This window comes from Protopterus annectens, chromosome 2.part1 (assembly GCF_019279795.1).
Source record: "Protopterus annectens isolate FY-2018-M chromosome 2.part1, PAN1.0, whole genome shotgun sequence".
Taxonomy (NCBI): domain Eukaryota; kingdom Metazoa; phylum Chordata; order Ceratodontiformes; family Protopteridae; genus Protopterus; species Protopterus annectens.
In genome coordinates, this window is record NC_056729.1 from 103,090,278 (window position 1) to 103,108,257 (window position 17,980).

General features: G+C 37.6%; 1 protein-coding gene and 1 pseudogene across 11 annotated transcripts in view; one reads left to right on the forward strand and one right to left on the reverse strand.

The window, feature by feature from the left end:
• RAPGEF2 (Rap guanine nucleotide exchange factor 2) overlaps positions 1–17,980 on the forward strand; it is a 2,418,607-nt gene that overhangs the window by 302,371 nt on the left and 2,098,256 nt on the right. The gene's annotated exons all lie outside the window — the stretch shown is intronic.
• On the reverse strand, positions 12,553–12,728 carry LOC122795133 (annotated as a pseudogene).

Consider the following 17,980-nt stretch of genomic DNA (forward strand, 5'->3'; position numbering starts at 1 on the left):
ATCAATGCTAGTAAGTCCATCTATATAATATGCTCCTACCTACCTCCTGACAATATCAACATCCTTGAATCTATCCTCTGCTGGCTTTCCACATCCTTCCTACAAGAAACCTTAGTTCTTGGTGATTTTAATATTGATTGGAATAGCTGTACCTCATCCAAACCTACGCTCCATATAAATCTCTATGGCTTCTCAAATTATCACCACCCTTGCCTGAATCCATAAGCCTAGTAAAAAAGAAAGTACCTTAGACTGGATCTTAGTAAATAGCCATCCCTTGTCTTACAAAGCAGATACCCTTCCTGACAATATAAGTGATCATTTCCATACTTACATAATCAGGCAAAAAACCTTCATTCCCCACCAAACTCTCTCTAAAATTACTCGGAACAAAAAAGACCTTAATTCGACTAGCTTCCAAGCAGAGCTGCAAGCCTGCAACTGGTCTCCCTTAAAACAACTCCCCCTTGAGGAAGCAGTATCCTATTTCAACAGTAAATTCCTACAAATCCTGGAATACCATGCCCACACTAGATCTATAAGAACTAGTAGTAAAGCTGCTCCATGGCTAACTAAATAAACGAGACAAAAAATCCTAATAAGTAAGATTTGGTCTAAATTGAGAAATACCAAAAACCTAACTGACCACCAGAACTACAAACAGCTAAGGAATGCCACAAAAAAACAATACTCCATGATAAAAGAAACTACTACTTTAAACTCCAGCACAAGCATCAACAAAATCCTCAAACTTTCTGGTCAGCTATAAAATAAACTTTTACACCCAGGCCGCACCAAGACTCCAACCCCTGCAGGTCTCTCCTTAAACGTCCCTAATGAGATTGCCAATGCCCTAAATACCTTCTTTACAGAAACTGTTCAATCTCTTGCTAACTCCTTAACTCCTGGTAGCTCAACCCTCCCCTCTTCCCTTACTAAAACACCCCCTATATTTCACTTAGACAGTTCCTACATCTCCCATCTTCAAACTACTCACCAAGCTTAAACCATGTACCCCCTCTGCCGATCACCTACCAGCCGAATACCTACAAACTGCAGCAAAAGTACTGTCCTACCCTGTTTCCATACTAATTAATAGAACTGTTAACCAAAGGCTCCATCCCATCTCTCTGCAAAATGTCTCGCATAATCCCACTCCATAAGGTTGGTAACTCAACAGAACTTTCTATCGCCCCATAGCCCTTCTATCCCCTCTTGCCAAAGTAATGGAAAAATGTATTCATCAACTACTTGATCACCTTCTCCAAAATAACCTACTTGCAAACTGTCAACATGGCTTCAGGCCCTTTCATAGTACTACTACTGCTCTCTTATCCTTCTCTGATTGCATCAACAAACATCGTAACAATAATAACTTCTCTGCTGCTCTCTTTATTGACCTCTCAAAAGTCTTTGATATGGTGAACCATCAAATACTTTTAGACATACTAAAATCACTCTCATTCACCTCACAGGCACTTCAGTGGTTCAAGTCCTATTTAGGAAACAGACAGCAAGCTGTCCTCTGGGACAACAACCTTTCTACTTCTCTTTCTGTTACATTAGGGGTCCCACAAGGCTCAATCCTGGGACCTCTCCTCTTCTCGGTATTTATTAACGATCTACACTTACACATTCCCCAAGCCACCTGCATGCAATATGCAGATGACTCGACACTAGTCTGTACTGCCCCCTCACCAGCTGCACTTCAAACTGTATTTAACTCAGTTGAAAGATGGTTTCTATAACGATGCCTCCTATTAAATGCCAAAAAAAAAACTAAATTATTGCTTTTCACTCCGACACCATCATGTTGACCTCACCATCAAGGCCAGTAATGGTACTATCATTAAACCAGACCCATCCACTAAACTTTAGGCATAAAAATTGATCAGCACCTTAACTTTGACTTGCATATCAACTCGACTATCAAAACTGTTAACAGAAAACTTGGCTCTCTCTACAGAATAAAATCTTTCTTGACCCCTAAAACCAGAACCACCATTGTCCATACCCACCTCATCTCTACCCTCTTGTACGCCTTGCCTATATATACCAATCTTTCTAAAAGTAACCTTACTAAACTGGCAACCTGCTATAACAACATTGCCAGATTTGCCACAGGCTCACCTTTTAGAACCCACCACTGTTTAAATCTTAAAACAGCTAGGATGGCTAGAGCTACAAAATCCGCTAACATTTCAACAACTTACCATCACTCATAAGATACTTTTATCAGGCCAATAATACTCCTATTCAGCCCAATAATACTCCTATTCTCAGTACTGTTATCGCCCCCTATAGAAATCTTACTACCCTTCGCTCAGCAAATAAATTACTGACACGTATCCAGAAATCCACTAATAAAGCAGGTGACTCCCTCTTCTCCAATTCTGTAGTGAAAATCTGGAACAGGCTTCCCAGCAATCTTCAATTGTCATCACTACCATTCTTTGAAAAGCAACTAAAACTACTCCTTAAAGCACAATGGCTATGCCCATGCACTAACCCAGATTAAAACTAATTCTTTTTCTGATCTCTCAGCCTCTTTAATGCTTCATTTTTTAAAAGCCTCATTTTGCCTGCAAGCTTCTTTGTAGTACTTAAAATTTGTTAACTTACCCCTGCTCCATGCACCCACTTCATAGCTTTGAATGTATGTCATCCATTCCCCTTGAGTGTATAACTTCTAAACAAACCTGTAGTGAATTTCTGTCTATCTCACTTTGCCTACTGTCCCTTGTCAGTTGTCAACCCCTTAACGTGTATATCTTGCATCTGCAACTACTGTATTTACTATACAGTATACCCATGATTCTTAGCATGTTGTATGTATAATGCTAGCCTATACTAATGTTTGTTTCTCTGTGTGTACCCATATGTCATGTTGTTTCTATAATGTTAGCCTATACTTTAATGTATTTTTTTAATGTTTTTTTTTGTTTTGATCTGTTCTATGGTGTCTATTGTGTACTACTCTTATATTACATAGATTTGGAGCTTTTCTCCCCGGGCCTCTATTGAAAATGGACATGTATCCAGCTAGACTAAGCCCGGTCAACAAATGTAAAATCACCAACCAAAAAACAAATGTCTTAGCAAACAAACTAGTAAAATCCAAAAAGGAACTCCAGGCAAGGAAAATCAAACTCCACTAGTATTTTATTAAGCGCTTTTCGTCGTTCGTATTAGAATGACTTCTTCAGATAAAATACAAATCACAACCAGCAGCTTTTATATAAATTCCTATCCAATTAACTTGTTAGCTTACTTCATTAGTAGTTAAACCATTAAGGGAATGTAAAAAAGTCCAAAAGATTTAAAGCATACTAACTAGTAAAATACAACCATAATAAAAGAATAATATGATATAGTACATACTAATAAACCACCCTTGTCCACAACCCCCATTAACTAACATGATTTTGTACCCAAAGAAAGTACATTAACCATATGAATATATATCTATAAGTTAAAAGGACTTAATTTAAGATCCAATTTACCTAAAACAGGTTAACTAACCCAAATGGATTAAACAAGTAAGGTATCCTTTAAAATATATATATATTATAATACGTAAATAAATCAAGTGTATAAATTCTATTATAACTACAGTCTGTTATTATCTATTCAAACTTCTAAGCTTTAAAAGGCATGAAATATTACATTGTTCGTTCAAACCTGGCTCTAAGAAAGCATTGGTTCTTAGTTGTCAGGATAATTCATATTCTTCTAACAGTAAATTAAAGGGCTCTCTTCTACTGTCGGGTTGCACCTGGTCTAATCCCACAAATTTGAAGGTGTGGTTAGGGTAGGATAGAATATGTTTTACTAGGGCATTTTCAATCTTCATTTTAGAGATGGCATTAATATGTTCATAGATTCTATCTCGTAGCCTCCTTTCCATCTTCCCTATGTAAAAACATGTGCAATTCAAGCACAATGCTCCATACACTACCATTTTAGAATTACAATTCAATTTGTGGTTAAGAATATATGTCTTATTATTAATTATATGTTTGCTACCCGTCTTGATGTATTTACAGTAGTTACAGCTTCCACAGCTAAAAGTCCCCTTTTCTTTCTCTTTAGAAGTTATAACTCTACTTTCTAACAATACTTTAAGATTTTTACCCCTCCTGTACGTTACTTTCGGAAGAGAACCAAACTGAATAGAACACTTCTTGTCATATAAAAGTGTAGTCCAATTTTTGTACAGGATATTTCTTATGATGTTACTTTCAAGGCTAAATGTCATGATATATCTAGTACTCAAATCTTTTATACAGAGAGTGGAGTCTTCTGTATTAGAATTACTCTCAATATGTTCCAATAAGCCAAGATCTATGTTAGGGTTCATGTCCGTTTGGGATTGAGTAGTTAATGTTTCCCCAAGGCTACCAGTGGTGTTTCTCTCCCTCAAAAGGGGAATAATAACTCCATTTTCTCTCTTCAACATGACTTCATCAAGTATGTCTTTAAGGAATGCCTTAGGGTATCCTCTATGGTTAAACATTTCTTCAAGCAGTCTACATTCATGGATGAAATCATCATCTCGTGTTACCATACGGGCTGCTCTAATAGCTTGGCCCTTCACAATCGCTTTTTTTTGGGAGTAAGGATGTAAGCTCGTAAAATGCAGGAAAGAATTACTATATGTTTCTTTCCTGTGTATCTTAGCATAAAATTGTCTATTTCCCTTGTCTTTTATTAGATTGATATCTAGATAATTAATTATAGTCTCCTGGAAATCAAACGTAAACTTAAGGAAACTGGTACTGCTATTCAAATAACTTACCAGTTCGGTTCCTGTATCTTTATTGCCATGAAGGCAAATAAAGATATCGTCCAGGAATCGTGTGTAGTATTTAATATTAGATGAAAATCGTTCCGAGTTCAAAATATAGTCAGCCTCCCAGTATGCCATAACTGTGTTTGCAAAACTAGCACCTACTGGGGACCCCATAGCCACTCCACATTTCTGCAAGTATAGATCGTTGTTAAACAAAAAATAATTATTAGTTAAAATTATATCAAGTAAGGATGTTACTAAATATACTTCACTGCTAGAAGCTCCTTTTTTAACTAAGTATATATTCACCCATTCGAGGCCTACATCATGTGGTATTGAAGTATATAAATCTACCACATCTATCGTGAGGAAATTATATTCCTCATTGTATTCAATTCCATTAATTTTACTTAGAAAAGCCCACGAGTCCTTACTAATTTGGGTTTCTTTAACTAAATATTTTTTCAAGATGTTATCAACTAGTTTTGCACTTGCATAAGTTATGGAGTTTCTTCCATCAATTAGTGGCCTAAAAGGGGGATTTTGCAAGTTTTTATGTATTTTCGGTGTGGCGAAAAATACCGGTATTTTGGGCCATTCAGTTTTTATATAATTATACATGTCTATATCTATGTAGCCTTCAATAAAGAGGTCACTAAAATAACTTTTAATCTGCCTATATGCCAAATTAACTTCATTCACACTCACTCTTTGGTAAGTGTCATTGTCTAGCATTGTAGAGACTCTCTGAATATAATCATAATGATCAAACAGGGTTAACCCCCCTCCCTTATCAGGTTTTATCGCCCTCACATTTAATGTTTTAAACAATTTAAGGAAAGCATTTTCATCAGGGGTAATATTAGGTTGTCTACAGTTCTTGTTATTATTATAAAATACATTATTACCCTTGTTAGCTAAGTTCCTAAGGTCCAGCTCCATAATGCCTTCAAATAACTGGAGGGCTGGGTGCAGGGGGGGATTATAGTCACTCGGGATATAATAAGCAGAAGTAGTATGTTCCGAGTTGCCTAGTAATAAATTCAAGTTAAGTTTTCTAACAAACAATTTCAAGTCTTTAATACTCTGCACCAAGTCCATATGTTGATTAGGTATAAATGTATAACCCTTGGACAAAAGTTCCACAAAACAAGGATCAATTTCTAGGCTGGAGTAGTTGTAAATTTTAAAGTCCCCAGCTCTATTGGTAATTATTTCAGGTAATTCAGTTCTGTTAACTATCTCCTCGGTTTGTTCAAGGGGCGCTTGTTGTTTTTTTGAACACTTTGATTGTTAAAGTTCTTCTTTGGTATGGCCCCTTGATATGTATATATATATATATATATATATATATATATGTATATGTATATATATATATATATATATATATGTATGCCTTTTAAAGCTTAGAAGTTAGAAACTGGTTCTTAAATTAAGTTTTTTAACTTATATATTTATACGGTTAACGTACTTCTTTTGGGTACAAAATTGTTAGTTAATGGGGGTTGTGGACAAAGGTGGCTTATTAGTATGTACTATATTATATTATTCTTTTATTATGTTTGTATTTTACTATTTAGTATGCTTTAAATTTTTTGGATTTTTTTACATTCCCTTAATGATTTTACTACTAATGAAGTAAGCTAACAAGTTAATAAGTTAATTGGATAGGAATTTATATAAAAGCTGCTGGCTGTGATTTGTACTTTATCTGAAGAAGTCATTCTAATACGAACGACGAAAAGCGCTTAATAAATACTAGTGGAGTTTGATTTTCCTTGCCTGGAGTTCCTTTTTGGATTTAACAAATGTAAAATAAAATAAATGTGCATTTTGTGTAACCAGCATTTCCCATGACTTCGTCTGCCTCTCTGAACTGGTCTAATGATGTATAATTTCATGCCATTCCCCTCATATTTCTGCCTCATTTGCCTGGTTAGCATAGAAAATTCAGATGCTGAAGGCTAGTGCTTCCCATGGGGGGAAGACTGTTCCCTTCTGAGTGGCTGTTATCTGATAAATAATAGACTCTGCAGGCAGCAAAAAGGCTGAAGATGGGCACTTGAGCATAACAGTGTTCAGCACTGGAGCTAGATTCGGTTGGTGTATGGAAGCACATGCACAAACCACTGGGCTAACACTGCAGGCCTTTCTTCAGCAATATGTTTTTCAGCCATCCTGATGAGATATTAGAAGCATAGAAATTTCAGTTTTCCACAAGATGTATGCTTCTTTGAGTGTATAAAACTGAGTCAATTTCTTTGGCCCATACATGTCTTTATTCTGTCTTAGCACCTACTGCACTTATGCGTGCTGTCTTATTTTTAAATTTGCCCAGCTATTATGAGAATTAAGACTTTGTTTTGCAGAACAGACTATTTGCCCTTGAAAATACCTAACTGGAGGAATTAAGCAGACATGGTGTTTTGCATACCCCGTAATCTGATGGTCCAGTACCAAGCACTGAGTATGCTTATTGGATCAACTTCATGTTTGGTGAACTGATTTTTTTTAGGAGGAATGTAGACTCAAACTTCTTAATTTCTGCTGGGTTGTGGAATCTTGCTTGCATCCTTCTCAAAATAGACAGGCTTGCTAGCAAACAGGACCTTCCGTGGTGCTTTCAGCTTTTATGCATGTTAGGACTGTTAACACAGTTATGAAGTTCCTTAGCAAGAACATATCAATGGTAAAAATGGGGCAGATGTGAAATAAGGAAGACTGGGATGTAGAGCAGGGGGATTTTAGAAGTAGGAAACAGCATTTTTTTCTTTTTTAAAATTCACATTTTTAGGCTTATTCCCTCATAGTAAAGCATCTTAATAGAGAGTAAATGGGAAATTAATTGGTGCAGCAGTATTGTGTAAAACCCAAAGTACCCCAGGTTTCAAGACTTCAGGGATGTCTAAATGTGTGTAAAATGCTTTATGGGGTACAGTGGCCCGGGTTTACCTGCATTGAGATAACTTGGTAAAAAAAAAGAATGTCTGGAATCCTTAGAGTGCTGTTAAAGCTCGCACGTTTCATGCACTTCTGACACAGTAAGAGACATTTCCTAAACAGAGCTTCAGCACAATTGAAATGCAGCCCACAGTGAGACGTGTCACTTGTGTACTGACTTGTGGTTTGCTGTAAGAGCGTGAATCTGTTTCCTTAGCTCACAGATGAATGCACATTTCTTGAAATAGTCTCATAACCATTAGTGGGCTACTTGTTGCATGCATGAGATGAATGATTGTGGAGTTTATTCTGTCTTGATTGAATGCATGCTTATATACAGGTTTCTTCTGTATTGTATTAATTGTTGCATTTAATCTGAGAACTTTTAAGAATCCTTTCTGTCAAGTTTGTGTGGACTTTTTATGTAACCAAGCTCCTTCCTGCTAAATCAGCCCCTTGTAGCGGTTATTTGTTTATTTTAAATATCCGTATATATGTGTTTTCGCATATTGAGACAGTCTTAGAATGTGTTTCTGTTCTAGGGTACCTGTGGTTTTTTAAATATACACGTTTTTTTCTGAGGGGAGGAAGCTACTCGAGTCTGTATATAGTAGCTAAGCCCTGCTGTACAAGCCTTTTATTCACCTTTTTCAGGTTCTGTGCGCAGGCTGCTTTGCCACTGTATCTCTGTTACCCCTGATTTTTGCTATATCCTCTTAACGTTTTAGATTTTCAAGTATATCACTGAGGATTGTACTCTTAGTAAATGCCAGTCATTAGTTTCAAATTTCTCATTGTTTTAAAAAAAAGTGCATGTTGAAGCAAAGCATGTCGACGTTAACTGAGTGAATTACAGTAATACATAAAATTTGTTCCTGATTTTAGATCTTTGTGTCCCAATTTCTGGCTTAGTCCAGAACTTTTTTACATTCTCATAGGACTGAATCTGATGGATCTTCTACCTGTACCTAACTGGCTCATTCTTTCCATGGTGGCACTTGCTGAGGATTCCAGGGCAGGCGAGAGCACAATGGCCCATTTATTCCAGCCAGAGTCCCTCATGAATTCAGCCACTTTGCTAGCCATATGGGACAGCCTACCCCCTCATTTGTGGTAGCTCTTCCAGGACCAGGTATAGTTGCCCTTTAAATGATAGAGCATCTGTGCACAGCAATACTGCCCCAATAACCTTGAACTCCACAGATCTTTCTTCTTCCAGTCATTAAATGTCATAGTCGTAGCAGAGAGTCAAAAAGAGGAGCACTTATCATAAAAGAAGCTGTTTCTATACCAGATGCTGTACCGATAGCATCAGTTAATTTTATTTATAAGATAGGTTCCTCTGAACAGGTCTGACTTCATGAGGAACTCTAGGAGGAGCAAGGGTAAATCTAAGAGCCAAAATTGTGGTGCTATGCTTAAGTCATAGCTGTTGAGAGAGATTGCTCCAGTCAGGTGTCAGCCAGATGAACTAGATCCTGCCATCTATGATATGCTACCTGGCAGCAGCCACTCACTCACTCCCATCCTCCTCTGCCAGCTTCTACAGTGACCCGAGCCACTGTTCGAACTAGGGTCACCTGTAGCTCCCCTTATGTCATAGAGCAACTCTTGTCCAGATATCTTGAGCAAATAAGTTGGAGTTTAATGTTTCCAACTGTTTAGGAAGACTGCATTAGTTAAGACACTGTTTTCAAAAGTAAAGAAAATGCTTGTTTCAGCTGTAAAATCGGCACACTCCTATCTAAATATTGACTGCAGGCATGAAGTGAGCAGATGACTTGGGATACTTGCAATTATCTATTGGCACTGCTGAAGAGAGAGGACCTTTGTCACTTTGAATACAGACCAGTGCAATGGTAAGTATTGCTCTCTCATTTTGCTTAGAACTCTTGTTTGATTCTGTGCTGAGGTGAATTTTATTTTTAGTTTGAGTGTTCTCCTTTTGTACAGGTTTTTGCATCAGGATCTCTAGTTTTCTTCTGAATTCCAAAAATGTGCTGGCAGGCTGATTAGTGGTACTAAACTGTGTCTGGTGTGCATGTATGTACGTTTGTACACCTTGCAGTGGACTGATATCCTGTCTTGGGTTGGGTCTGTTACCTCCCTTGCCCCCATGTCCTGAATCATGTGAAGTAGGTGTAGAAAATGTATTATACCATGACCCCCCCAAAACGTGCACACTGATTGGCCAGTGTGCACATTGTAAATCGAGTTATACTAATGGAAAAAGGTCCGGTCGCCTGGACTTTTTTCCATTAGTATAACTCTACTTTTAAAACACTGTCTCGCTATGTTAAATGGGTTTAACATAGCGAGACAGCTTTAAAATAAGCCACGGAGATCTCCGTTGCTTACTTTAAAGCTGTCTCGCTATGCTAAACCCATTTAACATAGCGAGACAGGTTTTAAAAAAAAAAGCAACGGAGAAAGCAAGATCTCCGTTGCTTTTTTTTTACTGTTTTTACTTATTTTAAAGCTGTCTCGCTATGTTAAACCCATTTAACATAGCGAAACAGTAAAAAAAAAAAAAAAAGCAACGGAGATCTTGCTTTCTCCGTTGCTTTTGCCCACAGCTCTGATGTACTGCGCAGGCGCGCAGTACATCAGAACTGCCGCGGATGCCAGACATCTGCGGAAGGGCAGTAAACAGGCATTAATACTATGCCATTATTTAAGAAAAGTAATAGTTTCTTTTCTTAAATAATGTCATGGTATAATAGCAATAACCCACTTCTGGGTGTGGGTAATGCTGTATTTACCCACGGTTGGCTTTGTTTGGTCCCTCGGGCTTCGCTCTCGAGACCAAACCACACCAACCATGGGTAAATCCAGCATTACCCACACCCAGGCGTGGGTTATTGCTATATTAAATTAGTCAGGAAAACTGATAGAGATGTAGTTGTGCTTCCTTAGATCAGAAAGACGAATTAAGTCTGGCATGACCATTGACTGTGCGTTCTTGTCATATGTGTTTATTCATAAAACAGAATTTATTTTAAGTGTATTTCCTGGTATAACTACAATGAGATAGGGAGCATGTTGAGAGTACTTGTAAGGCATCATCTATTTTTAGGGAATTAAAATCTTAAGTACTTGTACATTGTGTTGGAGTAATGCTCCAGTATAGTGTAATTCCTAGGAGATGGCTGAGAATTGTGAAGTTTGAAGGTCTTGAAAACAAAGATGCTTTCCAGATAACCCAGAAGTAATTTTAAACTGTACATCTTGCATGATTTTGAGTCAAAAATAAAGTTCAATGTTTGACCTTCTTGCTGTATTGTGACTTTTCTGTACTTATGAATCCGGTTGATTATTTTATACACACTGCAATTTGATTTAAATAACTGCTGTAGCTAGTAACATGAACATTTCATCTGGGTAATTCTGTGGCATATCCTCTGTACATTTCAGAGTATTATAAACAGGTCTTTGATCATAACTTTACTATGCATTACAGACATGGATTCCAAGCGATGAATCTTGGCATTTGCATCCATGTTGAGAGAATATAATAAAGGGGTATAATTGTGATCTGATCAAAATTCCCTGTAGTGTATAGAGATTTGTATGTTCCATGTAGTATCAGTTACAGAAAAAAAAAGTATAGGAGCGCAATGCGTTTTACTGGCTTTCAAAGCATTTCAAAGCCGGTAAAGCACTTGGCTCTATCAAGCAGACATTAAGTATCCCTCTGTAGAACTGATGGTTTTCAAAGATACCAGACACTTCTTTCTGCCACACTTTGTTTATAAATGTGGCCTAGTGAAGTTGAATTCTGACAACTTTTAAAAGCTGTTTTACCTTCTGACATTTTTTTTTTTTGTCAGATGACACTGTGTGCTGTCAATCCCTAACATGAGACCTGATCTTAACATTGCTTAGGTGTGCTTAACAAGCTTTTGGTAAAGCATCACTAAATGCTAATAAGACTGGCTGTCACTGCACAAAGTTGCTTAACAAGTTTCTTTTCCACGTTTTCAAAATGTAATCACAGTGCCATGTGCGCTACACAGACTATAATGATCGTGTCTCTGTAACTGGTTTGTGTTGAAGTCATAAATGCCAAGAAATTCACCTCGACAGCAGCCCAAGCGCCGTGAACTTAATAGAATTACTACTAGGTTTCTCAAATCATAACCAGCTTGTGTTGTCAAGATTTAGCTCTCTTGTTTTTTTTAAAAACAAGAAGCATCTTTATTAAATTATCACATATGACATAGGCAGTCATACATTTATATAAATGAAAACAAACCATATTGTCATAATTTTAGTTGCAAACATTATACATCAGATGCCACATTGACAAAATTGTAGTTGCAAACATTATACATCAGAAGCCACATTGACATAATTGTAGTTGCAAACATTATAACATCACTTATCTATCTAGTCACTGTCAAACATTACATAGCTCATTCAAATCCTGACTTGTTTTAAACTTCATTCCTCCTCTGCATGTACTCTTCCCACAATTCCCGTTTTTCCTGTGTAATTTGCTCCTATCCTTTACTAAAGATACCGATTCCAGTTGTTTTATCTCTGTTATATTCACTTCCTCTAGTAAAGTTTAGGATGGTTATGATCAGAAGCCTGTTTATAATTTCTGGTAGTGCATCATTTCTTGTACAGTTAGGATGGTTATGGCCAGAATCCTGTTGTAGACATTCGGTGTAGTGCACTATTTCATGCATAGTTAGGATGGTTATGATCAGAGTCCTGTTTATACTTTCTGTGTAGTGCATGGACCACCATGATTATTCTTGAAATCAGGGAAAAAAGGATTGATAGACACCTTTCTGATCTCTGAAAGCACTGATAAGCAGTTGTCTCATGCTAGAACTTAAATGCATAGAACAGCAACAGATGCTAAAACAGCTGAAAATGGTGCTAGATACTTTGCTCTGCCACAGTTTCAAAAAAAAAAAAAAAAAGTATGGCAGAGCAATTGGGATACTTACTACACTTAATCTTAGCCAAAAGGCCAAGAAGCAGTACTTCTCTTCTGCCCACTGTATGATGATACTGTTTTATTTCTTTTAAAGATCTAAAACACTTTTGAACTCATGTACTCCCCCCCCCCCCCCTTAACAGGTAGTATATATGGAGTATGTAAAGCTCCACGTTCTATAAAGAATTATGTTTGTATATCTCTAGTCATAACTCTCTCGTGTTCTTTACATGGATTCCAAGTTCACCTCTCGAGCTGAATTTCTTGACATCCATGTTTCAAACGTAATAAGTTGGTTATGATGGGATATGGTGTGTCTTGCTCTTAACTTATTCTGTTATGTAACTGCGTGCTACGTGGCTGTTCCTTGCCACTGTCTTGTCTTTTTCATGCTGTACTGTTTACCTTTGGTTCACATCATTGCTGAAAAGTGGTCCTTTGACCAGCATGTTTACCTGTAATGTATATAAATAAAGGAAGTAAATGTACTTCACTGGCCCACTCCCTACCACTCATGTTGTACTACTACAGCTCTGGATCTCTGCTGCAAAACTCTGTCATGATGTTTTTGAGAACTTGCATTACCTAAAATACAGCTTCTTTCTAACAGCACAAGTGTGATTTGCACTAGTTAAAGTATACAGATTTTTTTCTAACCGGGAGCAGCTTATTAAAACAAGAACACTTCCTAAGATGGGACAGTGTACTTTACAGTAGAACATGTCAAGGATGGTTGTGCAAACTATGCAGCTGTAAAAAAAAAAAAAAAAAAAAAAAATACACGCTTAGCCTTAAGAGCACATGGCAGTTGATCATTGCTGCCTTTGGGTTTCATACACCTCACTTGCAACCAGGGTTGCCAGATGTCCCTATTTGGGCGGGACTGTCCCGAGATCAGCAGCCTGATCCCGAGTCCCACCCTGCCGGTTTAAATCCTGGGCAGCCTTCGCTTTGTTTTGTTTTTTTTTTGATTGGCCTGTATACCGGCATATGGGCCAATCAAAAATCACTAAACACTGAGCTTCTTGTGTTTAATGTGGAAGTTCCGCATTAAACGAAGCTCCGTGTTTAGCGATTTTTGATTGGCCCATATGCTGGTATACGGGCCAATCAAAACATCGCAAAACAGAGCTACTTCTGTTTAATGCAGAACATTGCAGTTCTGCATTAAACAGAAGTAGCTCTGTGTTTAGCGATTTTTGATTGGCCCATATACTGGTATACGGACCAATCAAAAGATCGCAAAACAGAGCTACTTCTGTGTAATGCGGAACTGCGATGTTTCGCATTAAACAGAAGTAGGTCTGTGTTTGTTTATTTTTGATTGGCCCGGGCCAATCAAATAAAAAATAAACACAGAGCTACTTCTCTGATGTTCCGCATTAAAGACGTGGAAGACCCGTTTTTTTAGTCTTCACTTACAGTGAAAGACTTTTTTTTTTTTTTTAGTCCCTACTTGGCCAGTCGGAAATCTGGCAACCCTGCTTACAACTCAGTACTTTTCAAGCAGTAGCTGTATGTTTGCATGTGCATACACAGATGAACAGCATTTTCTAGGTGGGAGTAATAGTTCAGTACCACCACTCTTTTTTGCTTTTACAGCAGGACTCTTGCACCAGCCAGCTCAGTGTCACACACCAAGGTCACAATCACTGTGCACTCTCAAAATGAGCCAACAGAGTGTTTAACTTGTGTTAAATATTGCTAACCAGGCTTTATTTGATAAGTGGGCACAGTTATAATTCGGGGTATGTTGGGGTCCTGACCGTCAACATCCACTGGGGAGTTTTTATCATTTTGACCTACCCTGTTACACTCCCCCTTCTTCATGGTCCTGTGGTAATGTCTGAGGGGGTAGGCGTGCATTGAGGATATATGGCATTTTGCCCCACCTGCACAGCAGCTCAGCCATTTATTCTCCCTTTTCCTACCTTGGACCACGCCTTCCTCCCATAGCAACATCCCAGCCTCCACCATGTCTCACTGCAGGATATGCCCAGAGAACTGCCTTCCCATCCTGGATGCTAACAACCATTCCTCCATGCTGCTGAGTCAGTCGCACAAGATGTTAATGGAACCTGGGTCTGCTGGGCCAAACAATAGTCACAGCCTTATCCTTGATGCCAGCAGGGCACCCTGCAAAAGAAAGTCTAATTAGATTAATAAACTCCAAGATATATTCTAAAATAAGGCAACTGTGGGAAGTAATCAGTTGGTGCAATCCTTTTAGATATCCCTTTCTGCATTAAGTAAAGAAATCCTGACTCTTCCTCCTGTTGGATCAGAATGTTAAATCCAAATGACTTCCATTAAAGCAGAGTTAATAACCAGAAGTGTCCAGCTTTATAAGTCAGCCTAGCTTTAGGCTGACGTAGCAGTTTAGGAGACCAAGGCCTGTGCGTGTGTGTGCGTGCGCACAAAACAGCTCAACATTTATAACATTACTGTATTTCCACAGGAAAAAAAATGCTAGTCTTGTACAGCTGGTCACATTTCAAATCTTTTAATCTTTACTGAAAAAGAGTTTCATGTTTTATACAGCTTTTTCGCATTTTATATTTTTGCTCAGCCTTAGTCTTCACTGAATCAAAAATATTTGTTTACATGAATTAGCAGCAGTTGTATGCAGAGAAATGTTGACATCCTATGACATATTTTTCCAACAACCTGACATATATTTAAGAGGGTAAGGTTATTACCAGAAGGAAGTACATTCTGTATAATAAAATGCACTTCATCTCTTTTAACTACATTCTCTAGCAAAGTGCAAGTCTGCGTTTTCAATAAGAGGAATCTGAAGGGGTCCACTGTGTGTGTTTTCTCCAACCACCCACCAAAATGCAGAACAGTATCTGGTTTAAGCCACTGTATTGGTATGAAAAATATGATTTGGGTAGGAATGTTTCTTACTTCTTTAGAAGATTTCTTATATTTTTTAGTTAGTTTTATACTTTTGTACTAATAGTAGGGTGAAGAAACAAAAGGGAGTTTTTGTTTATTGTGTGATTTGATGGGAGACCCATGCCCATCTCAGGTTGGTATTTTCTTAGTTCTTAAGTCTTCTCTATGTTTTAGTAAATATGTCACATGCTAACTATTTAACAAGAGTTTGTTATGGTAGCTTTTTATTTGGGAGGTGAAAGTAAACTGGACTAGCTTTTTATATGGGCTGCAACATAGTCAGAAAAGTATTTCACTGACTTGCTGTCATAGTTCATGTTTTACAACTAACATTCCCTTTCTTGATAGTGTGACACATAGCTCTTCAGAGTACATTCCATGGCTTATTCATTAACTTGGGGAATTTTCTGAGAGCACAGTTTAACAGCTAAATTAAAGGCTTTGAAAACTGCTTCAAGTTCAGTAGTGTGAATGCTAAGTCCTGGAGAATTCCAGGAATTTTTGAAGTTCATTATTGCTACATGTGATTCCACCCCCAATATCCTTACATTAAAAGCCAGTTTGGTGACCAAACCTTTTACAGGTTTACAAGGCAGATGATTTTGTTTTCATTTTACTTCTGTACCTACTTTATTGAAGTGTTTTAGTGCAGTAACTTTTTTTCATCTCGTACCTTTAAGAGAGCAAGAAAGACAAGAGTTTCACTGTGGGAGGATCTAAGAGAGTTCTGAAACTATTTACAGATGCTTTCATTGTTTTATTAATTTTTAAATATGGACTATTTTATGTCTGTTCATTTGAGGAAAGGACATCTGTTAACTTGTTTTTGCTGCAGTGCTAGATTGCATAGCTGAATGCTGGTTGTTCCTCATTAGCACGTTTAAAAGATTTTATGGTGGATTATAAAGCTGGCCTGCAGACCCTGACTTATAGTTACATTTTGAAAACACATAAAAACTTAATTTTTTGTTCATTTTATTGTAGAGTTAAGTAAGCTTCAAGTAAATTGGTAAACACATTTCAGACTTGCAATGTTATTAATGAAGACTACAAAAACTTTATGCCAGGATGCTAAGAATTATCCTGTTTTGTGGTGCCATAAGAACTTAAGGTCCATCTAGACTTACCTTGAAAGTGTGATACAAGTCATTAGTTTAATGTCCAATCAGAAGGGCAACACCCTCTGATTGATGCTGTTTTCAGACCTGGTATATGACGTGCCTGTACTAGGGAACAAAACCCACAGTATTGTCATTTTAATGATCCACTGGCACCAGGCATACTGGTAGAGAATATAATGTGGGAAAGGACCACTGTGGTTAGGAACAGCACAAAGATCAATGCATAGACTTGCCTCTTTAACATAGCTTGAACTAGGTTTAAAATAGGGGTAGGATAGACAGATATGGAAACATAACAGTGGGATGCGTAATGAAATCCATATATGAAGTCTTTGTCAGTATGTCTGATTAAAACAGATCTGTCTCTAAAGTTCAAACTGTTACTTGAATTTGAGCTGTTTCACCATTCATGTTTTAGAATGCTTACTGTATTTTAATTGGCAGCAAAGAAGTGGTGTTCATTGAGAAAATACAGCTGTCGTTGGGTAGTTTACCTTATTACATTTGTTCATTGCTGAGTTGCACTTCATCACTTCATACTACTGCTTGTACTGTAACTGAGGGTAGAGTAAGTTAAACTGCTGGCATTAGAAAATTGAAAGTGTGTGTTGCAACTGTACAACTCTTAGGGTGTCACTTCAGGGAGATGATCTGTGGATTACATCATCGTTAACCTAATGAGTGGCTGGAGGTCAAAGAACATTTCTTAGTTGTAGTTGTGTGCATCATCCCTCAGTGACCTGTGTATAACATGTTGTCCTGGGCATCTCTTGTATTGCCATTTTTTTGGTATTTACTTTGTGTTTTAGGCTCCATCTTCCTTTTCGATAATGATTAAAAAAATGAAAACCACCAAAGGGTCACTTAGTTTACCCAAACAAATTCCTCTGTGGTAAGTATGAGTGCTTAAAGCAGTTAGTACCCTCTTCTCAGAGGAAGGCTGATCTCTAAAGAGTAGCAGCAGAGAACCCAAGGAAACTTTATTGAAGAGAATGGACAAGCGGTCTTGTGCCTAAAGTTTCCTTGGATACTCTACTGTTGGCATCATCCTTCCTCTGACAAGAGGACATTAATAACTGCCTTTAGAACTCATAGATACCATAAAATAATTTGTTTGGGTAACCTGATCCTTTGGCTGTTTTTGTCATTTCCAACAGTATGTAGGACTTGTAGGTAGGATTCATTGGATTTGCCTTTGCCTGAACTGAAGGTGGATTTTTGACTTACTAAAAAAAAAAAAAAAGTTAGTAAATGTGCCCATACAAGGTATGTTTT